This window comes from Vipera ursinii, assembly GCF_947247035.1.
Source record: "Vipera ursinii genome assembly, chromosome: 7".
Taxonomy (NCBI): domain Eukaryota; kingdom Metazoa; phylum Chordata; class Lepidosauria; order Squamata; family Viperidae; genus Vipera; species Vipera ursinii.
Window position 1 is genome coordinate 32,411,661 of NC_139521.1, and position 26,879 is coordinate 32,438,539.

The following is a 26,879-nucleotide window of genomic DNA, read 5'->3' on the forward strand; positions in this document are numbered from 1 at the left end:
CTCTGGAATTATGCATTCAATTGGGCGTACCTTTCTTTTTCTCCCTTGCCTTTTGCTTCCCTCCTTTTCTCAGCTATTTGCAAAGCTTCCTCAGACAGCCATTTTGCTTTCTTGCATTTCTTTTTCTTTGGGATGGTTTTGGTTGCTACCTGTTGTACAATGTTGCGAACCTCTGTCAATAGTTCTTCAGGCACTCTGCCTATCAGATCTAATTCCTTCAATCTATTTGTCACCTCTACTGTATATTCAACAGGGATATGATTTAATTCATACCTGAGTGGCCCAGTGCTTTTCCCTACTTTCTTCAGTTTAAGCCTAAACTTTGCAATGAGAAGCTCATGGTCTGAGCCACAGTCAGCTCCTGGTCTTGTTTTTACTGACTGTATAGAGCTCCTCCATCTTTGGCTGCAGAGCATATAGTCAATCTGATTTCTGTGTTGACTGTCTGGTGATGTCCATGTGTAGACCATCGTATTCTGTTGACAAAATTCTATCAGCCTGTGCCCTGCTTCATTTTGTACTCCAAGGCGAAACTTGCCTGTTATTCCGGTTATCTTTTGGCTTCCTACTTTAGCATTCCAATCCCCCATGATGATAAGGACATCATTTTTTTGATGTTAGTTCTATAAGGTGCTGTAGGGCTTCATAGAATTGGTCAATTTCATCCTCTTCAGCACTGGTGGTTGGGGCATAGACTTGGACTACTGTGATATTGAATGGTTTGCCTTGGATTTGAATTTAGATCATTCTGTCATTTTGAGGATTGTATCCCAGTATTGCTTTTCCTACTCTTTTATTGACTATGAAGGCTACTCCATTTCTTCTGAGGGATTCTTGCCCACACTAGTATACCTGATGGTCATCTGAATTAAATTCACCCATTCCTGTCCATTTTAGTTGGCTGATTCCTAAGATGTCGATGTTCAGTCTTGTCATCTCTTGTTTGACCACCTCCAGCTTGCCTTGATTCATGGATCTTACATTCCAGGTTCCTATGGACAAAAAATCTTTACAGCATCGGAGTTTCCTTTCACCACCAGACACATCCACAGCTGAGCGTCCTTTTGGCTTTGGCCCAGTTGCTTCATTCTTTCTGGCGCTACTAGTACTAGCCCTCTGCTCTTCCCCAGTAGCATATTGGACACCTTCTGACCTGAGGGGCTCATCTTCCAGCGTCATATCGTTTTGCCTTTTGGTACTGTCCATAGGGTTTTCATGGCAAAGATACTGGAGTGGGTTGCCATTTCCTTCTCCAGTGGATCACGTTTTGTCAGAACTCTCTGCTATGACCTTTCCGTCTTGGGTGGCCCTGCACGGCATAGCTCATAGCTTCATTGAATTACGCAAGCCCCTTCACCACGAGAAGGCAATAATCCATGAAGGGGTGTGCATATGTAGTGTGTGTGTATTGCTAACTGATTAATAATTACTGTAGCAGGATCAAAATTACCACATTTTTGTACATTGGGGGAATTAAGCCAATCTTCGGTGATGCAGAAAAATTGTTTATAGCAGTGAAAAGAGGGGCTAGAACAGAACAGAATAGAATAGAACAAAATAGAATAGATCAGCTTTATTTGGCCAAGTGTGATTAGACACACAAGGTTAATTTGCCTCTGGTACAAAAGGTCTCAGTGTACATGCAAAGCAACAAAGTAATAATCATAATAATACTAAAGAGGGGGTAGTAGAGATATTGATGATGATGATGATGATGATGATGATGATGATAATAATAATAATAATAATAATAATAATAATAATAATAATAATAACAATACATCAGCAAATATCTTGAGACATGACAATGCTATGGAAATTAGGTGTTTAGCAGAGTGATGGCATAAATGAAAAAAACTGTCCCTGTGTCTAGTTGTTTTGGCATGCAATGCCCTATAGTGGTATCCTGAAAGGAGGAGTTGAAACAGTTTATGTCCAGAATGGACATGGTGGCCAAATGTCCACCAAGATGACCACCAAGCTGTACTTATCATTAGAAATCCAAAGCTTAACAACTTTTTCACTTGAGCTATTAATTGAGGATGAGACTAGGGGCCATTTAGTCATTTACTAGAGGATATGTGAATCTTCTAGAAATGCTTTAAATAAGCCATAGAAGAGCCCAATCTGTCTCAAGGGCTATTAAAATAGTGCTATTTGTAAAGCTGAATCTTGATGAAGATTGTGATACAAAGTGCCAGACTAGACAAACTGTATATTTCAGAACCCAGTATAGCCAGGTACAGTTTTCTAACTCATAGTTTGGTTTCTTTTCTATTAGTATTTTTTATAATCCCCCCTTTTTAGCAAAAAAAGGTTGCATATAAAGGAGAGTCATTATTTGTTCTTGTAAACTAGGTTTTCTGTGCTCTTAAACCAAGGTTTGGATCAATTGTTAGGTTGATATAAAGGAGAAAGTGATCAAAAAGAAAGAGAAAACCAACATAGAACTAAGGAGAAATTCCTTGACCGAATAATTAGTCAATGGAACAACCTGCCTCCAGAAGTTGTGGGTGCTCCAACACTGGAGGTTCTTATGAAGAGTTTGAACAACCATTTGAAATGGTATATGGTTTTCTCCTTGAGCAGACCTCCAAAATCCCTTCCAACATTGTATTCTGTTATTCTGATTGGACTGTAAATTGAGCAACACTTATAATTTGCTAAAAAAATGAGTTTCATGAGCATTATTACTTGCAGTTAGACTGTCTCAAAGAATTAGCAGTTAAATCATTAAAAAACTGAATTGAGACGTAGACAATTGAGCAAAGCATATAGATCTATATCAGTCACTAGTCACTAGTTAGATTAATTTTGTTTTATTAAAACAACTGCTAACTTATTCACAAGCAGTCAGTGGTTACTCTCTAGACAAAAAATCCCCCTCACAAGATGTGAAATCAGTAATAGTAGCATTAACATGTAATCCAGACTAGATCTAGATCATAAAATAATGGGTTTGTTTGCATGAGTAAATCTTGGAGACAAGAATTTAAATTCTCATACACAAAGAGATTAGTTAGAGTATTTATAAAATACTAGAGTTGAAACCAAATAATTTTAAATACATTTTGGAATTTTGATAAAAAGTTTCACTTCTATTTTTTTTTAAAAAAGAGAGACAGAAGGAGAGACTATTGTAACTCTCAGTTTTTCTGAAAGAGGAAATTTTGTTATTAAATAAAGTTTAATTTAGTAAACATTCATATTTTAGTAACCTGACTTAAAAACACATCATTCCTAAATGTAAAGCTTTCAATAATATAATGTTAATGTTACAGGAATCCATTAAGTAAAAGTGGAGGCAATGGTGATTGATTGCTCCATCAGGCTCTAAACTGCAGGTATATTGCACGGTTTATAATGTCACATATTGAAAAACAACTAGATCTTAACATTATCTTTATTTTAACATTATTACATAAACATTCCTGTAGTGAGTACCAACAAAACATTCCAGGAGGTGAAATTAGAAGATCTAATTAACCTGAGACATGTAGGAACAGAAAACTCATGCTTGACCCCCTGAGAATGTGCAGTTTCCATCCTTCATTTAAATTGTCCCAATACAATTTAGTAGGCAATGAAAGCAATGGGTTTTCCGCAGGAATTACTTAAAAACCTATCTGGTTTAATAGAAAATGGGAGTGTTTCACTAGGTTGTTTGCTTTAAAACCACTTGAGAAAATTCTACAAGAGAGACAAAACTGTCTTTCGCATCTCTGCCAAAAGATTGTTTTTCAGTGATATTCCACGTAAGAATGTTCTCTTTTTAATAGTTAAGTGTTCTGGTTATAAGCATTAAATAGCCTCTGTTCCAAATATCAATACAACCTGAAACATGGAAAGTATCCCCCAAATCATCCAATACATCTGAGCTCACTTGTGCCGAACAGTTATGTGGAGGAAAAAAATTAAACTTATCTCTGTCTTTATAATGGAGCAATTTTGTGTACCTCAACTTAAAATATTAAGTGAAAGCCTTCCATTTGTTTCTGCTGCCATGAAATCATGCATCAACTCTTGAAAGGTCATTTGTATGGCAGCTAGCTAGCTAGCTAGCAAGTTCCTTGTCTTCCAAAATATTGTGGTCGTACTAGTGGCTTAATAATACCTTGGGCTTTTCTATGCACACTTTCATGTAGTGCTCCTAATTCTGTAAAACACAAAAGAAAATGAAAGCATGATTGATGGTAGCACCTGCCCAGTGGTGGGATTCAATTGGTTCACACCACTTTGGCAGAACCAGTAGCTAATTTTTTGTTGCCCAGGCCCAGAACGGACTTCCGGAAGCGGCATCCACACAGAGAACCAGTTGTTCACATATCTGAATACCACCACTGCACCTGCCCAAATTTAGCCTAGGTTTGGAGACTAAACTGGAATATGCCTAATTAATACTTAGGAGCCCTCCAGAGAATCATAGAGTTTGTGGAAAACTGAAAAAAAAGTTGCAGAAGACATGTCTATATAGCCAAAATAAAAGACAAAAAGAATCTACCATGGTGTGCATGAGAAACTCATGGAAAGCGAGATGTGTTTCCAGCTGAAATGATATTATAGCCATCCTTCTGCAACTGTGAAAAACTAACTAGGAAAAAGGAGCTTTGAAAATGGAAAGGCATGAAGAGAGAGAAGGAATTGACTCCCCTCTGTTTGCCATGTATGTTTCCCTTTAATTGCCTCCCAAGATGACACTTTATAGGACTGCAGTGGCAAATTGATTCTGCACACTCATTTGACATAATTACATCTAGTTTAGTCCTGATTGTAGTAAAGCTAGTCTCAACACAGTGCAAAGAAATGCAGCTCTTAACAGCAAAGCCAATATCTTTTCCTTAAAAAGTCATTTCTAGAGGTTCTAGGCTGTAGTTACTGCAAGCACAAATTGAAATACTAGAAAAATATCATCACACATCACACATTATCAGAGCACCAGTGAGCTTCCCCTTCTAGATTCCCCTCCTTGATTCATTCTGAAACTTAATATTGCAGACTAGCAGTTCAAAATAGTCTTGTCACTTCCTGTTTCAGCTATAGCCACTTAATCTTTTATTGCTATTATTAAAACACTATTTATAAGTTGTTAAGTACATTGAAATAACTGGATGGGTTTGCTCTGTCGTGTGCTCTCTCTCTTACAACCATACATACCATTTTATCTGGACTTGATTGATTTTGGGCTTTAGGACGGCTGATTTTAAAAAAAAATTGAAAAACAAAATTACAAGTAAAAAGAACACTTATGGAAGAGCGTAATGTTTAAAAGACTTCCTGACAATATAATTTTTCCCCCTAAAATTTCTCCCATTTTTCTCTTTAAAAAATGGTAAAGTCCATTGAGAAAAAATGCAAACAAGTTGAAAGTGGAAAAGTCAACCTGCAGTAATATTCAGATAAAAGCATCAGTCCAACAAGCTTCTCGCAGCAACATTAACCATTTGGGGTACTTCCGAAATGGGACTTTGACTTCAGCCTGTATGATTTGTCCTGATGTCAATAACAGGAGAGAGGAAACAATGGTCTTTGGAAAAAACCTGGATTTTGAATATTGATTAAATTGCATGGATTCCCAATGGATTAGGGAAATTTACACATAAATGTGCTTCTCTTCGAACTATGAAGAGGGCTGTACCTCATAAAAAGCCTTATATTTTCTCCATATGCACCCTACCACAAATATGACACCAGCGCCCCTTAATGGTGAGAAGAATTTGGAAGAGTAGTTTGGGAAGAAGGGGGGAAGGGAAACTTCATTCTATTTGAGCCAAGTCTGCATTTCTTTTGCTATTGTTTGAAGAATTCTAATTATCCTGCATTTTAACAGCTTAGCACTGCCCACAGAGTTTCACAAATAAAGGCTATTACTGCTACTTCATGCTTCAGCTCACTGATTCCTGGGCCTTATGAAGAGGAAAAAAAGCCTTCTTAAGATCTCTTTTCACCCCCAGCAAAAACTTTATGGAACAGATTTTTTTCATCTGCTAGATCAAAATGGAGCTGCTGCCAAGAATTGTTTTTCTGGTCAGATGAATGTAACAGGTCCCAGCTTGAACTACCCCTGCTGCCATTTAGCTGTTCAGGCTACAAATTGCCAAACAGCAAAGAGGCCAAAGAAACTTTAGAAATCCAGACAGAGGGAGGAATATTAATCTGTAGTATTAACCATGTAAAAATGGAAGCTTATGAGAGACATGAAGCTGTCACCTAATGTTTGTCTCTTTAAATTTCTAGATTCAGATTTAAAAAAAGAACACAGATTGATGTGCACCTCACCCTCACCTCTGCCTATGAACTACATAATAAACAACAGGGAGTTTCTAAATTACTTCAGAAGCTAGGAATAATACAGTCTGCTTTGATTTTGATAACACTTTCATTTTGTTCAATATTGTAACTTTTTATGTTTATTTCCAATCATGTTGGAGGTGAGCCAAAACTTCATGATGGCAGTCATGGCCAGATGATCAAAGGATTTGTACATCCATGGACCATTAACACACAAAAGGGATGGGACCCCTTGATTTCCTAATCCCACCCCACCTCACAGATGCCACAGTAAGTCATTTTATAATGATAGTTTTGCCAAATTGAATATATTCATTTGAAATACAAATGCACAGGATAGTGCTTATCTTCTCCCAAAGGGGTCCATGTAGTAGCTGGCAAGTTAAATAAACTAAAGTTTCATCATGTAATACTAAGCAAATAATCTTGCCACTTCAGAGAGGCCAATGACAAGTATTTCACTCTGAGGTTGGTTGGTTGGTTGCTTGCTTGCTTGCTTGTAGATATTTCATTACCAAACTGGGTAACATCATCATGAATTTACCTAGTTGGGTAATGAATCATTTTGAAACAAGCAAACCAAGCTCAGATGCCACCAAGAACACCACAGTTCAACCCTGAGTTGCAGACACTGTCTTCTACATGAACAAGTGTAGTGATCTTTTAAGCATAGAACTAGCTTTGAAACCATACAGTCATGGAAATTTGATGGAACAGTCTTTTTTTTTTTGCTAGTTCAAACTATCTCAGAGGATTGTTGTTAGGAAAGAGTTGGGTGAAGGAAAATCATGTACACAATGCTGAGCCCCAGGAATAATAGCTGATGGTAAATCTAATTAGGAATAAACTTATACAAAAGCATGCACATTATGCTTCCAATGTTCAGAATGGACCTAAGACTTATGACCTTGTGGCTGCTTTCCTGGCACTGTGGTAAGTTTAGGATCTTCATCCTTGTGTCTGAGATTTATCCTGCAAGAATGGGGGACAGGCTTTCTCACCTGCTAACCTAGGGATGGAGTATCCTTCTGCCTTTCTTCTCTAACTAAAAATTACACTAAAAATCTTTGCCATTAAGAAAAACATTCTCGTTCAGGCATTTCAGCCCACTGCTACTTTTTAAAAGATATTTAATGTTTAGCTGCTGATTAATTCCTGTGAATCATTTTAAACTGAATACCAATTTAAAACTCAGGGTCAACTACTTTATACTGGAGAGCAGGAACAAATAATGTTGCCCAGGCTCCTGGAAAGGTGACACTCACCCATATTTTCTCCATCCATATTTTTAACACAGCATTTTCCCTCTCTGCTCTGCTTACTTCCTAGCAGCCCAGTCTTGTTCACCAGGTCCACACCATTCTATCTTACACCAATGTCTTCCTTCTAATTGGTGGCTTTCCAATCTAGTGGGAGCCTTTTTCTCCCTATTTCCTGCCTCATGCCTTCAGGGAACATTTGGCACTTTGCTGTCTTCTATGAAAAACTGGACCTTGTTTTGTTTTTGATTTTTAACAGTTTCAGTGATGGAAGTGAAATTCTAGTTATTTTCTTGATTGAATTCTCTTTAACAGGTTCAGCAGACTAATGGCCATTTTGATGATGATGATGATGATGATGATGATGATGATGACAATTACTAACTGAAATTACCAAGCATTGGCTCATATTTTCCATCCTAGCCCAGGTGACAAAAAGAACAATAAACCTGTGGGAGGTTTTTCCATCTGCACTAGCCTCAAAAAATGCCCAAAGAAAGGAAGCAATTGGTGCTTGCTTTCCTGGGATGGTTGGGAAACAGAAGCAGGGGATCCACCAATCCACCAATCATGTTATATCTGTGGTCTTGAGAGAACTCCTGGCCATTATAGTGATCAAGTGGGAAAGGAATGAAACTCAGAAGAGGGTTTCTCAAGTTGGCTTCATTTTTAGGTAGTTTAGCAAGCAGCCGTAGGCCATGTTGCAGAAAGTGAACTATATGATATCCTGTTTTAAACAAATAATAACTTTGAGATGAAAGGAAGCCCCTGAGCCATATAGCTGTCCTTAATCTTGCATGGACTCTGAACAAAAGGCTCCACAGATTTTACTGTAGGAAGCCTGCTCATCCAGCCATCAGCCCTATTAGAAGTGGCTTCACAAAAATTGTTCATCACCACTTTCTGTTCTCTCACATAGGTTAAAAGGCTTGGCTCTAAACACAACACATTTCCAGACAGGCATATTAATTTGCCAGCACCACTTCCAGGCATTTCTCTCAACATAGCCACCACATATGTAGCAATTAGTTATGCCTCCCTCCCTCCACTTGTCACTTCCACTTAGGAGGTCACTTCCATTTTACATTTTTAATCCTGAATCTACCGTAGCTGCAAGTATAAGAGCAAATGCCTTTGGAATTTTGCAGTCCAGCGTCTGGCTGCTTTTGCCCACCCAAACTGTCCCCTCCACTTTGTTAGTCATTACTCAGTAGTTGCAGTGAAACCTCTCTGTGATATGTCAGACTTCGTCAAAATGATGAAGTTGGCAGGACAATAGATTGGCATCTAAGGGTCTTACTGTACACTGGGGAGGTAAGAGAGGGTACTTAGAAGGTCTTCATGCTTATTTGCTTCCCAAGGCAAGAAGGTGGAGGTGATGAGCTCTATTCTGCCACCTCTAAAGGGTGGCATGCCCATCGTTAAAACTGGTGCAGCATTCCTACTTTTCCCTATCAAAAAAAGCTAGACAAGGCAGAAGCATTCTGATGTTATTTTAACACTGAAAAGGCTTAGGAAATACAAAGCCTAGTGGTCTGGAAAAGACTCAAAATGGTGTGCCTGAGGCAGGAGAAAGGTTTTGCTTTGGATTTTTGAGTTCCTGAAATATCGCTAACAGCACATCATCAGTATTGTACTGTGGCAATTATGTCTTTTTTATAGCACATCGCTTCCTAACGTGAGATACAATTTAAAGTCTAAACATACTAATCCTTCTAGAAGATTGCTGTTAAACTGTCTCCAACCAAGTGTCCATATACACATACTGCACTAAAGCCATTTAATTTGCTTAACATCAGTTCACATGCAATTAATATGCCTGCCATAACAAGGCCCATAAAATCGCTAGCAGTAGGGGAGTGAAATGATTATAACATTTTTCCCCTTTCAGCAATACCCATCTATTATCTGAGCTCTGTCAAATCTTTTTAAAGGTAGAAATAAGAAGCTCAGCAGCATCTGAACAGCTGTTGTTTACTGAAGCAATAATTAGTAACAGGGATGGCATTAAAGTACCTGCTACCTGAAATAACAGCAAAACAGCAGATGAACACACACACGTGTGTCCCCGACCTCCTGGCTAGACAAACCAAAACAACCAACAATAGAAAGAATAGGCTGCTGCTGAGATTACTTAATTTGTTTTATTAAACATTCAAAAGCTTCCCAGATGATTCTGCTCATTTAAGACAGACCTGCTTGGTGCCACATAATTAAATTCAAGTCAGCCCACTTGACTCTACTATGCTTCTCTGGATAATTACTAGTTCAGTACAAATATCTTTGGATTCAGGCAGATATTCCAGTCCATCTTCAGAAGATAATATTTGAACTGAGAATATTTAATCAATTAAAATGGGATAAAACAAGCAACCTTAAAAAAAACACCAACCCACAGTATGCAAATCCAGATCAAGCTAGGCAATTTGGAGCATAAATCAAGATTGAAAAGTAGCTATATGTTCCAGAGACAACTTTTTTTTGTTTTCAGATACATTGGATATATAGCAGAGAGTTCTGACAAAACGTGATCCAGTAGAGAAGGAAATGGCAACCCACTCCAGTATCTTTGCCATGAAAACCCCATGGACAGTACCAAAAGGCAAAAAGATATGATGCTGGAAGATGAGCCCCTCAGGTCGGAAGGTGTCCAATATGATACTGGGGAAGAGAAGAGGGCTAGTATTAGTAGCGCAAGAAAGAATGAAGCAACTGGGCCAAAGCTGAAAGGACGCTCAGCTGTGGATGTGTCTGGTGGTGAAAGGAAAGTCCAATGCTGTAAAGATTTTTTCTCCATAGGAACCTGGAATGTAAGATCCATGAATCAAGGAAAGCTGGAGGTGGTCAAACAAGAGATGACAAGACTGAACATCGACATCTTAGGAATCAGTGAACTAAAATGGACAGGAATGGGTGAATTTAATTCAGATGACCATCAGGTATACTAGTGTGGGCAAGAATCCCTCAGAAGAAATGGAGTAGCCTTCATAGTCAATAAAAGAGTAGGAAGAGCAATACTGGGATACAATCCCCAAAATGACAGAATGATCTCAATTCGAATACAAGACAAACCATTCAATATCACAATAGTCCAGGTCTATGCCCCAACCACCGGTGCTGAAGAGGATGAAATTGACCAATTCTATGATGTCCTTATTATCATGGGGGATTGGAATGCTAAAGTAGGAAGCCAAAAGATAACCAGAACAACAGGCAAGTTTGGCCTTGGAGTACAAAATGAAGCAGGTATACTAGTGTGGGCAAGAATCCCTCAGAAGAAATGGAGTAGCCTTCATAGTCAATAAAAGAGTAGGAAAAGCAATACTGGAATACAATCCCCAAAATGACAGAATGATCTCAATTCGAATACAAGACAAACCATTCAATATCACAGTAGTCCAAGTCTATGCCCCAACCACCAGTGCTGAAGAGGATGAAATTGACCAATTCTATGAAGCCCTACAGCACCTTATAGAACTAACATCAAAAAAATGATGTCCTTATCATCATGGGGGATTGGAATGCTAAAGTAGGAAGCCAAAAGATAACCAGAATAACAGGCAAGTTTGGCCTTGGAGTACAAAATAGTAATTATTAATCAGTTAGCAATACACACACACTACATATGCACACCCCTTCATGGATTATTGCCTTCTCGTGGCGAAGGGGCTTGCGTAATTCAATGAAGCTATGAGCTATGCCGTGCAGGGCCACCCAAGACGGAAAGGTCATAGCAGAGAGTTCTGACAAAACGTGATCCACTGGAGAAGGAAATGGCAACCCACTCCAGTATCTTTGCCATGAAAACCCTATGGACAGTACCAAAAGGCAAAACGATATGACGCTGGAAGATGAGCCCCTCAGGTCAGAAGGTGTCCAATATGCTACTGGGGAAGAGCAGAGGGCTAGTACTAGTAGCGCCAGAAAGAATGAAGCAACTGGGCCAAAGCCAAAAGGACGCTCAGCTGTGGATGTGTCTGGTGGTGAAAGGAAACTCCGATGCTGTAAAGATGCTGTAAAGATTTTTTTCTCCATAGGAACCTGGAATGTAAGATCCATGAATCAAGGCAAGCTGGATGTGGTCAAACAAGAGATGACAAGACTGAACATCGACATCTTAGGAATCAGCCAACTAAAATGGACAGGAATGGGTGAATTTAATTCAGATGACCATCAGGTATACTAGTGTGGGCAAGAATCCCTCAGAAGAAATGGAGTAGCCTTCATAGTCAATAAAAGAGTAGGAAAAGCAATTCTGGGATACAATCCTCAAAATGACAGAATGATCTAAATTCAAATCCAAGGCAAACCATTCAATATCACAGTAGTCCAAGTCTATGCCCCAACCACCAGTGCTGAAGAGGATGAAATTGACCAATTCTATGAATGTCAAAGGTCGGAAGGCTTCGTGAATTCGACGTCAAGCACCCAGAGGGATGGCCTTCCTACTTGTCCCAGGTAGAAAACTACCTCTGGGCAAACCAAATCTCAGAAGATGGGCTGAAGGCCGTCACGCTGCTCTGCGTGTGCCACCCAGCCACCTTCAACCTGGCCGAAAACCTCTTCACTCCGACACCGCTAGAGTCGATTTCCTACACAGACCTCAAGAAGAAGCTGGGAGAACATTTTCAGCCAAAGATATCAGAAATTACCTGGTACTTCACGTTTGATCAGTGAGTGCAGCAACCTGGCGAAACAGTATCAGAATTTTTTGCGGCCTTGAGGCAGGCTGCACGCCTCTAAATTTTCGAACCTTGAGGAGCGACTGCGAGACCGGCTCGTCTGTGGCCAGCGGAACCGAAAGCTCCAACAAAGACTTTTTGCCAGACCGAACTTAACATTCTCAGAAGCTCAAGATGAAGTTATGGCAGACGAGGCCACCGTGGGTGCAGTCCAAACAGTCCAGCCCACCAAAACAAGGAAACATGAAGAAATGGTCCACTATGAGGATGCCAAACGCTCAGAGGAATCTTCGGAGGAGGAAGATCCCGAAGTCAACAAGCTCCACAAGCAAACCAACGTGCAGCATTGCAGCAGCAAACAGCAAGAGAACACTTACAAGGCAGTTCTCTTACCTAGATGTAAAGGGTGCGGCGGCAACCATTTTCATGCTGATTGCAGATTCCAGTCAGCCACGTGCAGGCCTGCAGCAAAACAGGCCACATCGCAATGGTTTGCAGAGCTCGCCAGAGGGACCAGCCACCCAAATACCAGTCGGAAGATCTGACCAGGAGAGGTACCAGGGCCCAGGGTCCATTAGGTGTGGGGTTTTGTAGAAGCCATAGAAGCGTATGCCGCACAGGGGCTCGACGCCCCCTCAAACCTAAACTCAAACTGCAGGTAGAGCTACAAGGAGTCCCTTGTAAAATGGAATTGGATTCTGGCTCTGCTGTCTCCATTATTTCCCATGACACCTTCAATTTCATGTGCAGGCGCAGTAACAAATGGGCCAAGCTGAGGCCCTCAGACATAATTTTAACTGACTTTCAAAATGCTCAATTTAAAGTTAAGGGAGAAGCCACCTTGGCTGTAAAATTTAAGGGGTTTTATGGGCACATGGATGTCATACCAGTAGGGGGGCAGAGAATGAGTTTCATGGGACTCAATTGGTTTGATGCCTTAGGCATTCAGATAGCTGGCATCAATTGGACACAAGCTGCAAACCTTTTGTCAGTTTGCGAGGACTTTGCAGACATTTTTGATTCAGCCTTTGGAACATATACAGGCCCGCCTATCTCATTCAAGCTAGACCCCAACGTAGTCCCCATTAGGGTTAAGCCACAAAGAGTCCCTTTTGTCCTCAAACATAAAATTGACTCAGAAATAGAGAAACTTGTAGAACAGGGCATCTTACAACCTGTTGATGGTGGGGAGTGGGAAACTCCTATAGTCACCCTACTTAAGGCCAACGAGGAAATTAGGATATGTGCAGACTATAAATGTACAATTAATAAAGCCCTTAAGCAACACGCTGACCCTGTCCCTGTGGTCAACTACATTTTAGCTTCCTTGCAAGGGGGCACTATTTTCGCTAAATTAGATTTAGCACAGGCCTATCAGCAATTGCCGGTTGATAAGGCCACAGCCATGGCTCAGATGATCGTGACTCACAGGGGGGCTTTCAAAGTTAAGCATTTACAATTTGGAGTCAGCGTAGCCGCAGGCATTTTCCAGGGGATCATGGAACACACACTTAAAGGCATTCAGGGCGTCTGTCCCTATTTTGATGATGTTCTTATTGCTGGGGAATCTACAGAAGTGTTAGCCAGCAGGCTCAGGGATGTCTTACAGAGGCTTCGCGAAGCAGGCCTGAAATTAAAAAAGAGCAAATGTAGTATTGGTGTCCCTTCAACAGAATTTCTGGGATTTCGAATTGATGCTAACGGTATTCACCCTGCTAAATTCAAAGTGAAGGCCATTAAAATGTCTCCCAGTCCTAAATCCAAAGGAGAGCTACAAGCATTCTTGGGTCTCCTCAACTTCTACCATGCCTTTCTGCCTAACAAGGCCGCATTGGCAGAACCTCTTCACAGGCTCTTAGATAAGAAAGCTCCCTGGAAATGGACCAGCATTCATGAAAAAAGCTTCCAGGACTACTGTTGTCAGTTAAATCCACTGTAACCCATTTTAGAGAGTCTAAACCAGTCTGTTTAGCATGTGATGCATCTCCATACGGGGTGGAGGCAGTCTTGAGTCATTTAGAAAAGAATGGAACACAGGTCCCTATAGCATTTTATTCAAGGACACTGTCCTCTGCTGAGCGTAACTATACTCAAATTGACAAAGAGGCCCTAGCCATTGTTGCTGGAATAAAAAATTTCCATGACTATTTATATGGCAGGGACTTCATGGTCTTTACAGACCACAAACCTCTGCTGGGACTTTTCACAACAGACAAACAAACCCCCCCATATACTTTCCCCAAGAATGCTGAGATGGTCTATTTTCTTATCTGCATACACTTTTAAATTGGTTCACAAACCTGGTAAAGAAATGGGCCATGCTGATGGCCTCAGCAGACTCCCACTGCCACTAACGGAACCAGCCCTGGCCTCTGCGGCCAGAATTCTGTCCATTCAGGACCTGACAGAATTTCCCCTCCACGCTGGGGACATAGCTGCAGAAACAGCTACAGATAGAACACTTAGTAGAGTGCTTTCATGGGTACACACGGGGTGGTTGGCTCTGAGTTTCAGAGTTACTTTGTCAGAAGGCATGAGCTATCAGCCCACAAGGGGTGCATATTATGGGGAAACAGAGTTATAATCCCCTCTTCACTGAGAGACAGGGTTTTACAGTCATTACATGAGGGCCATCCAAGCATTGTCAGAATGAAAGCTTTAGCAAGAAGCTACCTTTAGTGGCCTGGCCTTGACAAGGACATTGAGGCACAGGTACATGGTTGTTATACATGCCAGCAATCTAGGCCTGAGATGCCACACGCCCCAGTTCACAGGTGGGAGGAAACGCACACTCCCTGGTCTACAATTCACATAGACTTCGCTGGGCCCTTTCAGGGACAGCTCTTTCTCATAGTGGTGGACAGCCACTCTAAATGCTAGGACCATCCAGGTGCTGAGAAAACTCTTTGCCACACATGGGTTGCCAGATGTCTTAGTTTCAGACAATGGGGCCCAATTCACTGCTGCTGAATTTCAGGCCTTCCTAAGAGCAAATCTTATCAGACATGCAACGTCTGCCCCCTTTCACCCGTCCTCTAATGGTCAAGGTGAATGAATGGTGAGGACCACGAAGGAATCACTCAAATGCATCGTAACAGGTGACTGGCATCGCAGACTGGCAGATTTCTTTACTCTGCCAACATTCTACGCCTTGCACTGCTACAGGCAAAAGTCCTGCAGAACTTTCTTGGGGGAGGCAACTGATCACTAAACTGGACAGGTTGCATCCAGATAGAGTGGCAGCAGAAGCCTCTCAACCAAAACCCCCAAGGGCACTGCAAGTGGGCGATCGGGTATGGGCCAGAAACTATGGACATGGGAATCTCTGGGTTCCTGGTAAAATTACCAAATCATCTGGTCCCCTTTCTTATGAAGTTGGACTGGAGGGAGGGCAAGTTGTCAGATTCCACATTGATCAACTCAGAAAATGGTTTCCAGAATGGCCACTAAGTGAGGACTGCATCATAAGTCCCTCCCAAAGTACCCAAACTTGCAGCAAAGCCAGCCCTTACATGGACTCTCAAGATGCTTCTTTCGTAAGCAATGAGGAACTGGGCATAAAGGAGGGGAGTCCAGAAGTGCAACATGGATCCCCTGAAGGAGCAGGCCAACCAGACTTCAACAACTGCTGTGTCTACTCTGCTGATCAGTTTGACTCCGGGGTGGGCCAACCTGGAGAGGCCAGCCAGAGAGCATCTAATTACTGTGACTCAGGTGATCAAAGGACAATGGTCTACCTAGCCCGCTGGGTAAGCTGGTAGACCACAAAGTGACTGAAACCCCAAGGAGTTCCACAAGGACATGTAAGCCTCCTTCTTATCTTACTGATTACATTGTAAAATAAAAGAACTATAATGTTGTCTGTACTGTAACTTGTCACTGTACTGAACAATACTGGAGAAATGATGTTAACTGTCTAGTGCACAGGTCTGCAACCCGCGGCTCCAGAGCTGCATGCGGCTCTTTCATCCGCCTCCTGCGGCTCCCAGTCCTCTGCCATGTGCAGTAAAAAAAAAAGTGGGACTAAAAAAGTTCAGCCAATCAATTCAAATATGCAGGGTAGGTGCATTTCTCACCTTGGCTCCACTCTTCAGTCAAACCCTGTTCTGCGCATGCACGCATGTATGCACATGCGCACATATTTTTTGCGGCTCCCAGTTTTTCATTTTGTAAGGGAACCGGTTCTGAGTGGCTCTTTCACTGTTTCAGGTTGCTGACCCCTGGTCTAGTGTATTGCCAATGAAAGCCTATTCATTCAGATACTATGATGTTAACCCTTGTAATTTGTATTGTGTTTTTCTAAGGTTGCTATGATGTTAAGTTTTGTACTTGTATTGTTTGCCAATTATTGCTATGATGTTTGTCTGATCTAAGAGGGGAGGGGTGTTATGTATTGGGCTCAATTGTAGCATCACTTGGTAAGCTGGAGCAGCTAACGGCTCTCCAACAACCCAGACTCCAGGTCTCCAGTGCTGCTATTGGCTGCCCCTAGGCAGCAATGGTTGCTTTAAACCCATTGGCTGCCGCCTAGGGGTCTGGCTATAAATTGCTGCAAACTGCAGCCCAATTCTCAGTTCAGATCCTGCAAGCAATAAACCATGAGCTTTGTTGAACTCACTTGCCTCGTCTCCTTTCCTGCGCGAAGAACCCACAACGTAACAGACTAGATATGATTTTCTTAAAAAGAGGAATTGTAAAATTGATTAGAAACAGGCACACTCAGGACATTAATGGCATTTAAAGCCTAATTTCTATTGGGATTGGCTATGTGGTAACCATGGACACTGATGTAAAACAGACATCTCCTATCGCACCTGACAATCTTCCTGCCCACCTGACCTTTATTTATTTTTATTTTTATTTTATTACATTTATATACCACCCTTTCCCTGAGGACTCAGGGCGGTTTACAGGAAATTAAAAACCAGCAATACAAAAGTTAAAACCAATTTTAAAAAGATTAAACTTAACCCTGTGCAATTAAAACCCCGATTAAAATAAATTACTCCTCAGCCTGGGCCCAAGAGCTCGAAGAACCAGGTCTTCAGGCCCCGGTGGAATGATCGGAGGTCGGGGGCAGTCCTCAGCTCCACTGGCAGCTGGTTCCAGAGGGCAGGTGCCCTCACTGAGAAGGCCCTATCCCTGGGTGTCACCCGCCGGCAATCTCTTACCGGTGGGACCCTAAGCAGACCCTCCCTGTGGGAGCGCACTGGACGAAGGGCATTTGATGCCGGCAGCAGGTGTTCCCTCAAATACCCCGGACCCAAGCCATGTAGGGCTTTATAGGTAATAACCAGCACCTTGAATTTCACCCGGAGGGCAACCGGAAGCCAATGCAGCTCGTGGAGTAGAGGTGTTACGTGGGAGTATCGGGAGACCCCCATTACAACTTGCGCGGCCGCATTCTGCACCAGTTGAAGCCTCCAAGTGGTCCTCAAGGGCAGCCCCATGTAGAGAGTGTTACAGTAGTCCAAACGGGAGGTCACGAGCGCATGAGTAACTGTGCGTAGGGCATCTCGGTCCAGATAGGGACGCAACTGGTGCACCAGGTGAACCTGTGCAAAAGCCCCCCTGGTCACGGCTCCTATGTGGTCTTCAAAATTGAGTTGTGAATCCAGGAGGACGCCCAAGTTGCGAGCCCTATCAACGGGGGGTAACACCTCACCCCCCCATCGTTAGAGGTGGAATAGTCTGGTTAACCCGAGATGCCGATATGCACAGCCACTCAGTCTTGGCGGGATTGAGATGAAGCCTGTTTCTCCCCATCCAGACCTGGACCGCCTCCAGGCACCGGGACATCACGGCGAGGGCATCACTGGGTTGGTTCGGGGTGGAAAGAAAAGGTTGGGTATCATCAATGTACTGATGATACCCCACCCCGAAACCACGAATGATCTCGCCCAGCGGCTTCATGTAGATGTTGAACAGGAGAGGCGAGAGAACCGACCCCTGAGGGACTCCACAAATGAGAGGCCTCGGGGCGGATCTCTGCCCTCCCGTCAACACCGACTGTGAGCGGCCCAGGAGATAGGAGGAGAACCACCGTAAAACGGTGCCTCCCACTCCCAACCCCCTGAGACGCCGCAGCAGGATACCATGGTCGATGGTATCGAAAGCCGCTGAGAGATCTAATAGGACCAGGACAGAGGAGCACCCCCTGTCCCTAGCCCTCCAGAGATCATTCACCAGCACGACCAATGCCGTCTCCGTGCTGTGTCCGGGTCTGAAACCCGATTGGTACGGGTCTAGATAATCAGTTTCCTCCAGGAACAGAGGAAGCTGATGCGCCACCACACTCTCAACAACCTTCGCCAAAAAGCAAAGGTTGGAGACTGGACGATAGTTATTTAAAACAGCCGGGTCCAAAGCAGGCTTCTTGAGGAGGGGTCTCACCACCGCCTCCTTCAAGGCGGCAGGGAAGACACCCTCCTTCAAAGAAGCAGTTATTACTGCATGGAACCAGCCTTGTGTCCCCTTCCAGGCCGCATAAGCTAGCCAGGAGGGGCACGGATCCAACAAACAGGTGGTGGTGCTCAGTCTCCCCATGATCCTGTCCACATCATCAGGGGAAACAGGGTCGAACTCAGTCCAGATAACATGCTCAAGACCGCCCGATTCCTCCACATCAGACTCTGCCCAGTCAGAGTCCAGACCGGTCCGGATCTGAGCGATTTTATCCGCCAGATGATGACTAAACTCCTCGGCTCGTCCCCGCAAGGGATCCTCTCTCACCTCCTGGTTAAGGAGGGAGCGAGTTACCCTAAACAGGGTGGCCAGGCGATTATCTGCGGACGCGATAAGGGCAGCAAAGTAGTTAGACTTCGCCGTCGTTATCGCCGCAAGATAAGACCTTATAAAGGTTCTTAACTGCAATCGGTCAGATTCGGATCGGCTGGACCTCCAACCACTCTCTAGACCTCGTCTCCGACGCTTCATCTCCCGGAGCTCCACAGAGAACCATGGGGCCCAACGGGATCTGCGCCGGGTCAGAGGTTGCAAGGGTACAACGCAGTCAAGTGCCCTGGCGGCCGCCGTTTCCCAGGCATCCACCAGAGCATCGACTGGGCTGTGGGTAAGGGTGATGGGTATAGGCCCAAGCGCCCTCTGGAACCGTTCCGGGTCCATTAGGTGCCTGGGGCGGAACCACCTGGTCGGTTCTGCCACCCAGCGGCGGGGGGTGGCATAACGGAAAACCAGCCTCAGGAGGTGATGATCTGACCATGACAGGGGGGTGATGGTCGGGGAAACCCCTCCCAGATTATCCAACCATTGTCCAGATAGGAACACCAGGTCGAGAGTATGATCCCCCACATGAGTCGGGCCCTCAATAACTTGGGTCAGGCCCATGGCCGTCATGGAGGCCATGAACTCCCGAGCTAACTCCGACGACCCTCCCAGTGATGGCAGGTTGAAGTCACCCAGGACTATAAGCCTGGGGAACTCCACTGCCAGCCCTGAGAGAGTGTCGAGCAGCTCGGGCAGGGCTGTTGCCACACAGCCGGGTGCCAGGTATGTAAGCAACAAGCCCAACTGAGCCCGAAGACCACATCTCAAGAGGAGGGACTCACTCCCGGCCATCTGGACAATGGTGGCCTCCCGGGGACACAGAGTCTCCCGAATAACCACTGCCACCCCGCCACCCCTGCCCTGAGCCCGTGGCTGGTGCAGCACCTGGAAACCTGGAGGGCATAACTCAGTCAGAGGCACCCCTCCCTCCGAACCCAACCAAGTTTCCGTAATGCACACTAGATCCGCACATTGCTCCTCGATCAGATCATGAATGAGGGGAGCTTTGTTAACTACGGATCTAGCGTTAAAATAGACCAGCCTGAGCTCAGGGACCTGATCACCCTCATCCCCAGGTAAGAGGGTGCTAACCGGAGGGTCGGAGCGCGCCACCGCTCGGAGATAGCGGGGGCGCGATCCCAGGTGTTGATATGGCCTCCGCGCAAGCACCTGCTGCCATTCCCTATCGTCGTGGGGATTTGAAGCCCCACCCCCACATTCCCAGAATCAGCAGCCACCTCCCCCGACCCCGTCCCGTCAGGACCCCTAACAGGTCCAGACTGAGTGCCGGTTAAAGATTCCCTCCTCACCCTCCTATCCCTCCCCCTCCCTAACCTTTTAAAATAACCGGCTAAAAATGTTATCAGGGGCCTCTTAGCACGTCTCAACTCGAGGCCCCTATCTAAGCCCAGCCACCTCTCGGAGTCCCAACACTTGGGCTCGTCATTAAGGGGAGTGTGGAAACAGGCGGTAGGTCGCGCCCAGGAGGCAGGAACCCCCCTGAGGGCATACAGATCAGCTTCGGAGTAACGGAGGCAAACCATACAGCGCTAGAATAATCACATAGGGCAGGTGTTATAAATATGTCCAAAGGGTAGTTCGATGATATTGTTATAGATGGAAAAAGAAGTCCAGTAGGCATGTCTCTCAATCCACAGGACCATCTCAGCTCTCACCTGAGATGGCAATCAAAAGGGAAGCCTCAGCCGTCCTCTCACTTCGGCTGAGGGGTCCAATCTGGAGTGGAGAGAAAAGGGAGTCCTGAGCCAAGCCCACCCCAACTGGTCTCTCACACCAGTGAGGTGGTCAATGACCAGTCCAAAACCGTCCTCCCACCATGGTCAAGTCCCAGCCAAAGTGGACTGTCAATAGGGGGGGGTCTTAATTCCTGCCGGGCATGGAGATAGCCATGATGCCTGCCTGCTAGCACAGAAAGCAAAAAGCAGGCAGGCCAGGCCTCTGTCGATCTTCGCGTCGCCAGCCAATGCCGCCAGTCTGGTGGGGGAGGGCAAAAGCATTCTCTCCCCCAAACGTCCACCCGCCAGTCCAAACGGTCTTCCAGCGGCGGAGAAAGGCATTCCCGGCAGCTGTCTCGAGTCCGGGCATTCACCAGCACGTCCACCGAGGCCGATGTCCAGGCCCACAGTCCGCTGCCGCAATCCGGGAGGAGAGAAAGGCTCTGCGCCGCCGAAAATGGCGCCTGCCAGCTGATGGTCATAATCGAATCTCCAGCCGGTGGGATCGTCGCCGCTGCCCCTCCGAACGAGCAGAGGGTATCCACGACGAACGGGCAGAAGAGGAAAGGCAGGCAAGGACGTCCAGAGCTGTCACAGCGTTGCAGCATTGCTCGGCAGGTCGGCAAGCCGGCGATTTCCAAACGCCGCTATTCGGAGGGGGGGCTCAGCGCCACGGAGAACAGCGCCCAGCAGCTGTTTTTGCATCCCCCAACCCCCGGAGTTGCCCCATCGTACCGTGCCGTGGGTGGGCCTCCCTGAACTAACCCATTTGGAGCGCTCGTGGAGCGCCCGAAGCTCAAACTGCGGCCGTCGCCATCTTGGGCAGAAAAAAAACCCCTTGTAATAAGAAATGATAATAAACGGGAAGGTAGGATGCTACAAAGCACTATCCTCTAAGATCAACCTTATTTAAAAGTCTACATTTCCAGGAAAAAAAAGCAGTGATTCTGTCTGCTTAGTAGAGAGCCCACCTATCTAGTAGGGAGACATAGATGGGTTTAATGTTAGGGGACATACCAGCAGACTACCAGGGATGCCCCAGAGCAACTTTGTCAGTTTGAATTTTAATTGATCACAATAGCTGGAGAAGGGGCTCGTTGACAAGAAGATATATTTATAAATACATCTTTCCTTTCTCTGGAAGATTGATATTTCCATGTCAAAACCAACAAAAAAGTGCTGAGTTTTCCTCAAAGCCAAAGCCAAAATACCAATAAGAGCCAGTGCCCAGTAGCTATACAGGGATGGGAGCTTACTGAGGGTAAGCAGGCTTTGGCAGCCAATAAAAGCTAGATAAATCTCTGCCCCTGACTGCATCATTATCAGCCTGGTCACTGAGACCCTGTAGAATAGATTGTTTATATAGCAAGCCTTGGGCCAGGACAAGAGGGAAGACACCCCTTTAATCACAGAACAACTAAAGGCAACTTCGGAGTGCCTCTTTAGCAAGGTGAAATGAGACACTAGCCATGTTATGAGTACATATCTCTCAAATGTAATATAATAGGCAGATGCAATTCTACCCTTTATCTATCTTGGCTTTAAGAAGCAAATTGCACATATTATTAGAGTAAAAACAGCATCTGTGGGAGCAAACAGCATCTGGTGGAGAAGAACGAAATAGAGATTTTCCTATTCATGTAGAAACACCCTTTTTATAACAGTGGGACTATCAAGGCAGCCTCTGTTGAACAATTCAAGATCTCATGTAGGAGAATGTGCAGGAAAGCCCTAAAACAGGATGATTGGCTTCCTACCTTTTGAAGTTAGGGAAATTCAGTAGTGTTGAGAAGGATCCCTGATAGTCCAATAAAGCACAGTCTAAAATATATTTATCATTAAAAGAAGACGATATATAACATATGTATTAGGTTATTAAAATTACAGTTGTAGGAAATCTAATTTCCTTTTCATCAGATGTGTTCATAATATTTGGCCAAACAAGCATATATTTTCCTGCATTAGTATGAAAAAAATGTGCAAAAACCTGTGGGAAATAGATTTAACCGCTCATCCATTAATCCAAGATGCATAAATATCAAGGAGAGATAAAGACACCAAGATAATAAAGAAATATGTTGTCTTGAGATGAAGCGGGGGCTGCCTGCAGTTCAATCATGATGTTTCAATTACGTTTTAGAGGGAAGCAACTCAAAATATTTTTTGAAGCCTGTCCTATCCCTCAGTCAGAATCAGACAAAATTTAAGTAAACACACAGCTAGTGACAGCACTGAATAGCAAAAAGGAACTCCTTGATAACCTGAAATTAAGGTGTGTAAGCTAACCTGGAGTGCATTGTATTATGTAGCAGATAGCTTGATATGATGGAAAGGATGCATGGAGTGAGAATCACTAAAGTTAAGAGTCTAAGTCTTGTAGAAAGAATTCTTGATGCTGCTGTCTGCATGAAAGAAAAAGCTTTATTTAGGAAATAACATGGTGATAGAAAAGCCACAGTTACTTAAGTCTAGCTACAGTTTTAGTCAGAGATAGACTAAATTATTATGGTTTATCCTGTAGCCTGTAATGGTCTCCCTTCCATTGTGGAAAGAAAGTGTGCAGGTAAGAACCTGCAGTGTATAGTTGAGAGACAGAAAACCGAATTGAGAAAAGAATGAAATAATGAAGGCCCTGAGAAAATCAGTTCAACCCAATACACATTATATAGAGGCATGCCAAATATAGTGCTTAGGCAAGGAAGGGAGGTAGTTCTGTGAACTATCTCTACATCTATTGTCTCCAGAAATTTATAGATTTATATGTGCAGAAAGCTGGTATGTGCAAGGTTTAACTGCAGCACATAACCTATGATTCATAAAACCATACTGTGCACCCACAAGATGAGCAGCCATTGCACTATAAAAAATAGAGTGGTGTCATTTCTTCGGAAATGTGAAAAGCAAAGTATCTTCTCAAATGGCCTTGTCTTTGAGAATCTGCTCCTTGAGAGGAAGATGGAGAATCTTGCCATTTGTGAATGGAAACTTCCACTTGGTGTCTCACTTGTGTGGTCGGCTATTGGAATTTATTGGTGTAGGGTATGCTAACAGGAAACACTACCAAAAATTGTCCTTTTTTATACCAGATAGAATCAAGGCACAGTTATTTTGAATGTTTTCTTTTTGCTTATTACCTTCCCATGCTAAGATTTCATTTACTATCTCTTTTAACTTTTGTGGCTTTCACATTCATTTGCTCTCTCGGCCTTCCACTACAGCATGGAGAACTTTAAAATGTATGGAGTTCAGCTCCCAGAATTCCTCAGTCAGTATGTTGGGATATCTTAAAAATGTCAAGGTTGAAAAACATTGCACTATTGTAGGGGTGTATCAACCTGACAGAGAATCTCTATACATAGTCTTCGATTTATGAGTACAATTGAGGCCAACATCTCTGTTGCTAAGTGAGACAGTTGTTAAATGAGTCTTATCCCATTTTAAAACCTTTCTTGCCAGTTGTTAAGTGAATTACTGCAATTGTTAAGCTACTGAGATAGAAAGCATCACTACCAGATGGATTTGTAACTGGCTGGCATACTGTACTCAATGAGTAGTCTTTACTACTTCTACATGGAAGAAAGTAAACAGTGGGGTACCACAATGTTCCATCTTAGGCCCAGTTCTCTTCAATATCTTCATAAATGACTTAGATGACGGAATAGAAGGGGAACTCATCAAATCTGCAGATGACACTAACTTGGCAAGGAAAGCCAATACCTCAGAAGACAAGCACGGGATCCAAAAAGATCTTGACAGATTTGAACAATGGGCCCTATACAACAAAATGATATTTAATGTGGAGAAAAGCAAGGTTTTACACCTGGGCAGGAAAATACCAAAGGTACAAGTACAGATTAGGCGAAGCCTGGCTCAAAAACAGTAACTGTGAGAGGGACCTTGGAGTCCTAGTGGATGACCACTTAAACATGAGCCAGCAGTGTGCGGCAGCAACTAAAAAAGCTAATACAATTCTTGTTTGTATAAACAGAGGCATAGAATGAAAATCATGTGAAGCATTAGTACTGCTATATGAAGCTTTAGTAAGGTTACATCTGGAATACTGCATCCAGTTTTGGTCAACACATTACAAAAAAGATGTTGACACTTTGGAAAAAGTGCAAAGAAGAGCAAATAAGATGGCCTGGAGACTAAAACATATGAAGAACGGTTGCAGGATTTAAAAGAGAACGACTAGGGGGGACATGATAGCAGTATTCCAGTATTTGAGGGGCTGCCAGAAGAAGGAGGGGTTCAATTTATTTTCCAAAGCACCAGAAGGCAAGACAAGAAAAAACAGATGGAAACTAATCAAGGAGAGAAACAACCTGGAATTAAGGAGAAATTTCCTAACAGTGAGGACTATTAACCAGGGGAACAGCTTGCCTTCAGGTATTATGAGTGCTTCATCACTGGAGGTTTATAAGAAGAGACTGGACAGCCACTTGTCTCAAATGCTATAGGGTCTCCTGCTTAAGCAAGGGGCTGGACTAGAAGATTTACAAGGTGGCTTCCAGCTCTATTCTGATTGATTGATTGATTGATTGATTGATTGATTGATTGATTGATTGTGAGTTAAGTGAATCTGGCTTCCCCATTGACTTTGCTTATCAGAAGTTGCAAAAGGGGATTACATGATCCTGGGATATTGCAACCATCATAAATATCAGTCAGTTTCCAAGCATCTGAAATTTGATCACATGATCATGGGGATGCTGCAATAGTTGTAAAAGTGAAACATGGTCATAAGTCACTTTTTCAATGCTGTTTTAACTTCAAATAGTCACTAAACAATCTGTTTAAGTGAGGACTACCTGTAGTCAGAATTACTTGCATATTTGCTATTGGCACAAGGGATGAAATAATGTGTTGTTTTTTTTAAAAGCAGAAATCTATATCCAAGATGATTATAAAGATACGTCCTTTTTTTCAACATATAAGGATGTCGATGTGTTTGTCCAATATATAATCTGCCAACACAATAAAGCATAGTTTCAATTTGCTGTAAGGGTTTCTATTGCCAGCATTAGGCACTTCATTTCTTTCCTTAGAAATGCTTTTGGATCCTTGACTATGTTCTTAACTGCAGGATTAAAAGCAGATGAAATATACACTTCTGTGAGTCCTACAGTATGAAGCTTACATGCTCCAGATTTATCTACTAAAAATTCAAAAATAGAAGAAACCAGGTAGATTAATTTTTGCCTGGCTTGAGGATGTTTGGAGTAAAATGGTTACTTTCATATAACCTGACCTGGCTTTCCTTTTTTCTTTTCAAAACTAACTTTTTGTAAAAAAAAAAAAGGGGGGGGGAGGAAATATAGTTCGACACCATTATGCCCAAATCTTGGTGTCCCAAAAATTAATAGAAGAATTTAGTTTGAGTCTATCAAATATTCTACAATATTACCATAGCATATAGTATTTCAACAGAATCAAACGTTTCTTAGATTCCAACTTCAGCTTCTCCTTTACATCTTTTCCCCCCACTATTGTACTGTTCACCTTCATTTTCATTCAGTAAAAAAAAATGTGTGAAGTTTCTGGGTTGTGCTGAGATCCTGTGAAATGAGAGAAAAATCTAATCTTCAAAGTGTCAGTCACTGATTAAAGTGCAGCTTTAGCATGCTACTTCAACACAACTGTTTGCATCTCACAGGGCACCATCTGATTTAAAGCATGTCAAAATTCAAAGGCTGGTAAACCAGCAGGTTAATTATCAGAATGCTGAAAGTTTAATAGCATGTTATTTAAAATACAAAATGCAATTGAAATATATGCAGTAAATCCAACTATTTACCTGGACTTTGTAATTTTATTATTTTATTGAGTTTTAAGATATTATTTGGCCCTGTTAAAACCTGAAGTAAAAGGGAAACAAGTATGAAGTAAGGTGACCACCAGGTCTATCACTTTAAAACAAACACCTTAAAAACTGTAGCAAATGTTCCCTCTCTTGGTCAGTAATTGGGATGCAAAATTGAAGAATGGGGAGGTCTTGACCCAAAGTAGAAACAGATAGAACTAAATGCACCCCAAATCCAAAGAGTAATACACATGCAAATTCCTTCCCCTATAACTAATAGGAATACTCAGCAAATTGTTCAGCTATTCCAGAAAGGCACACCTTC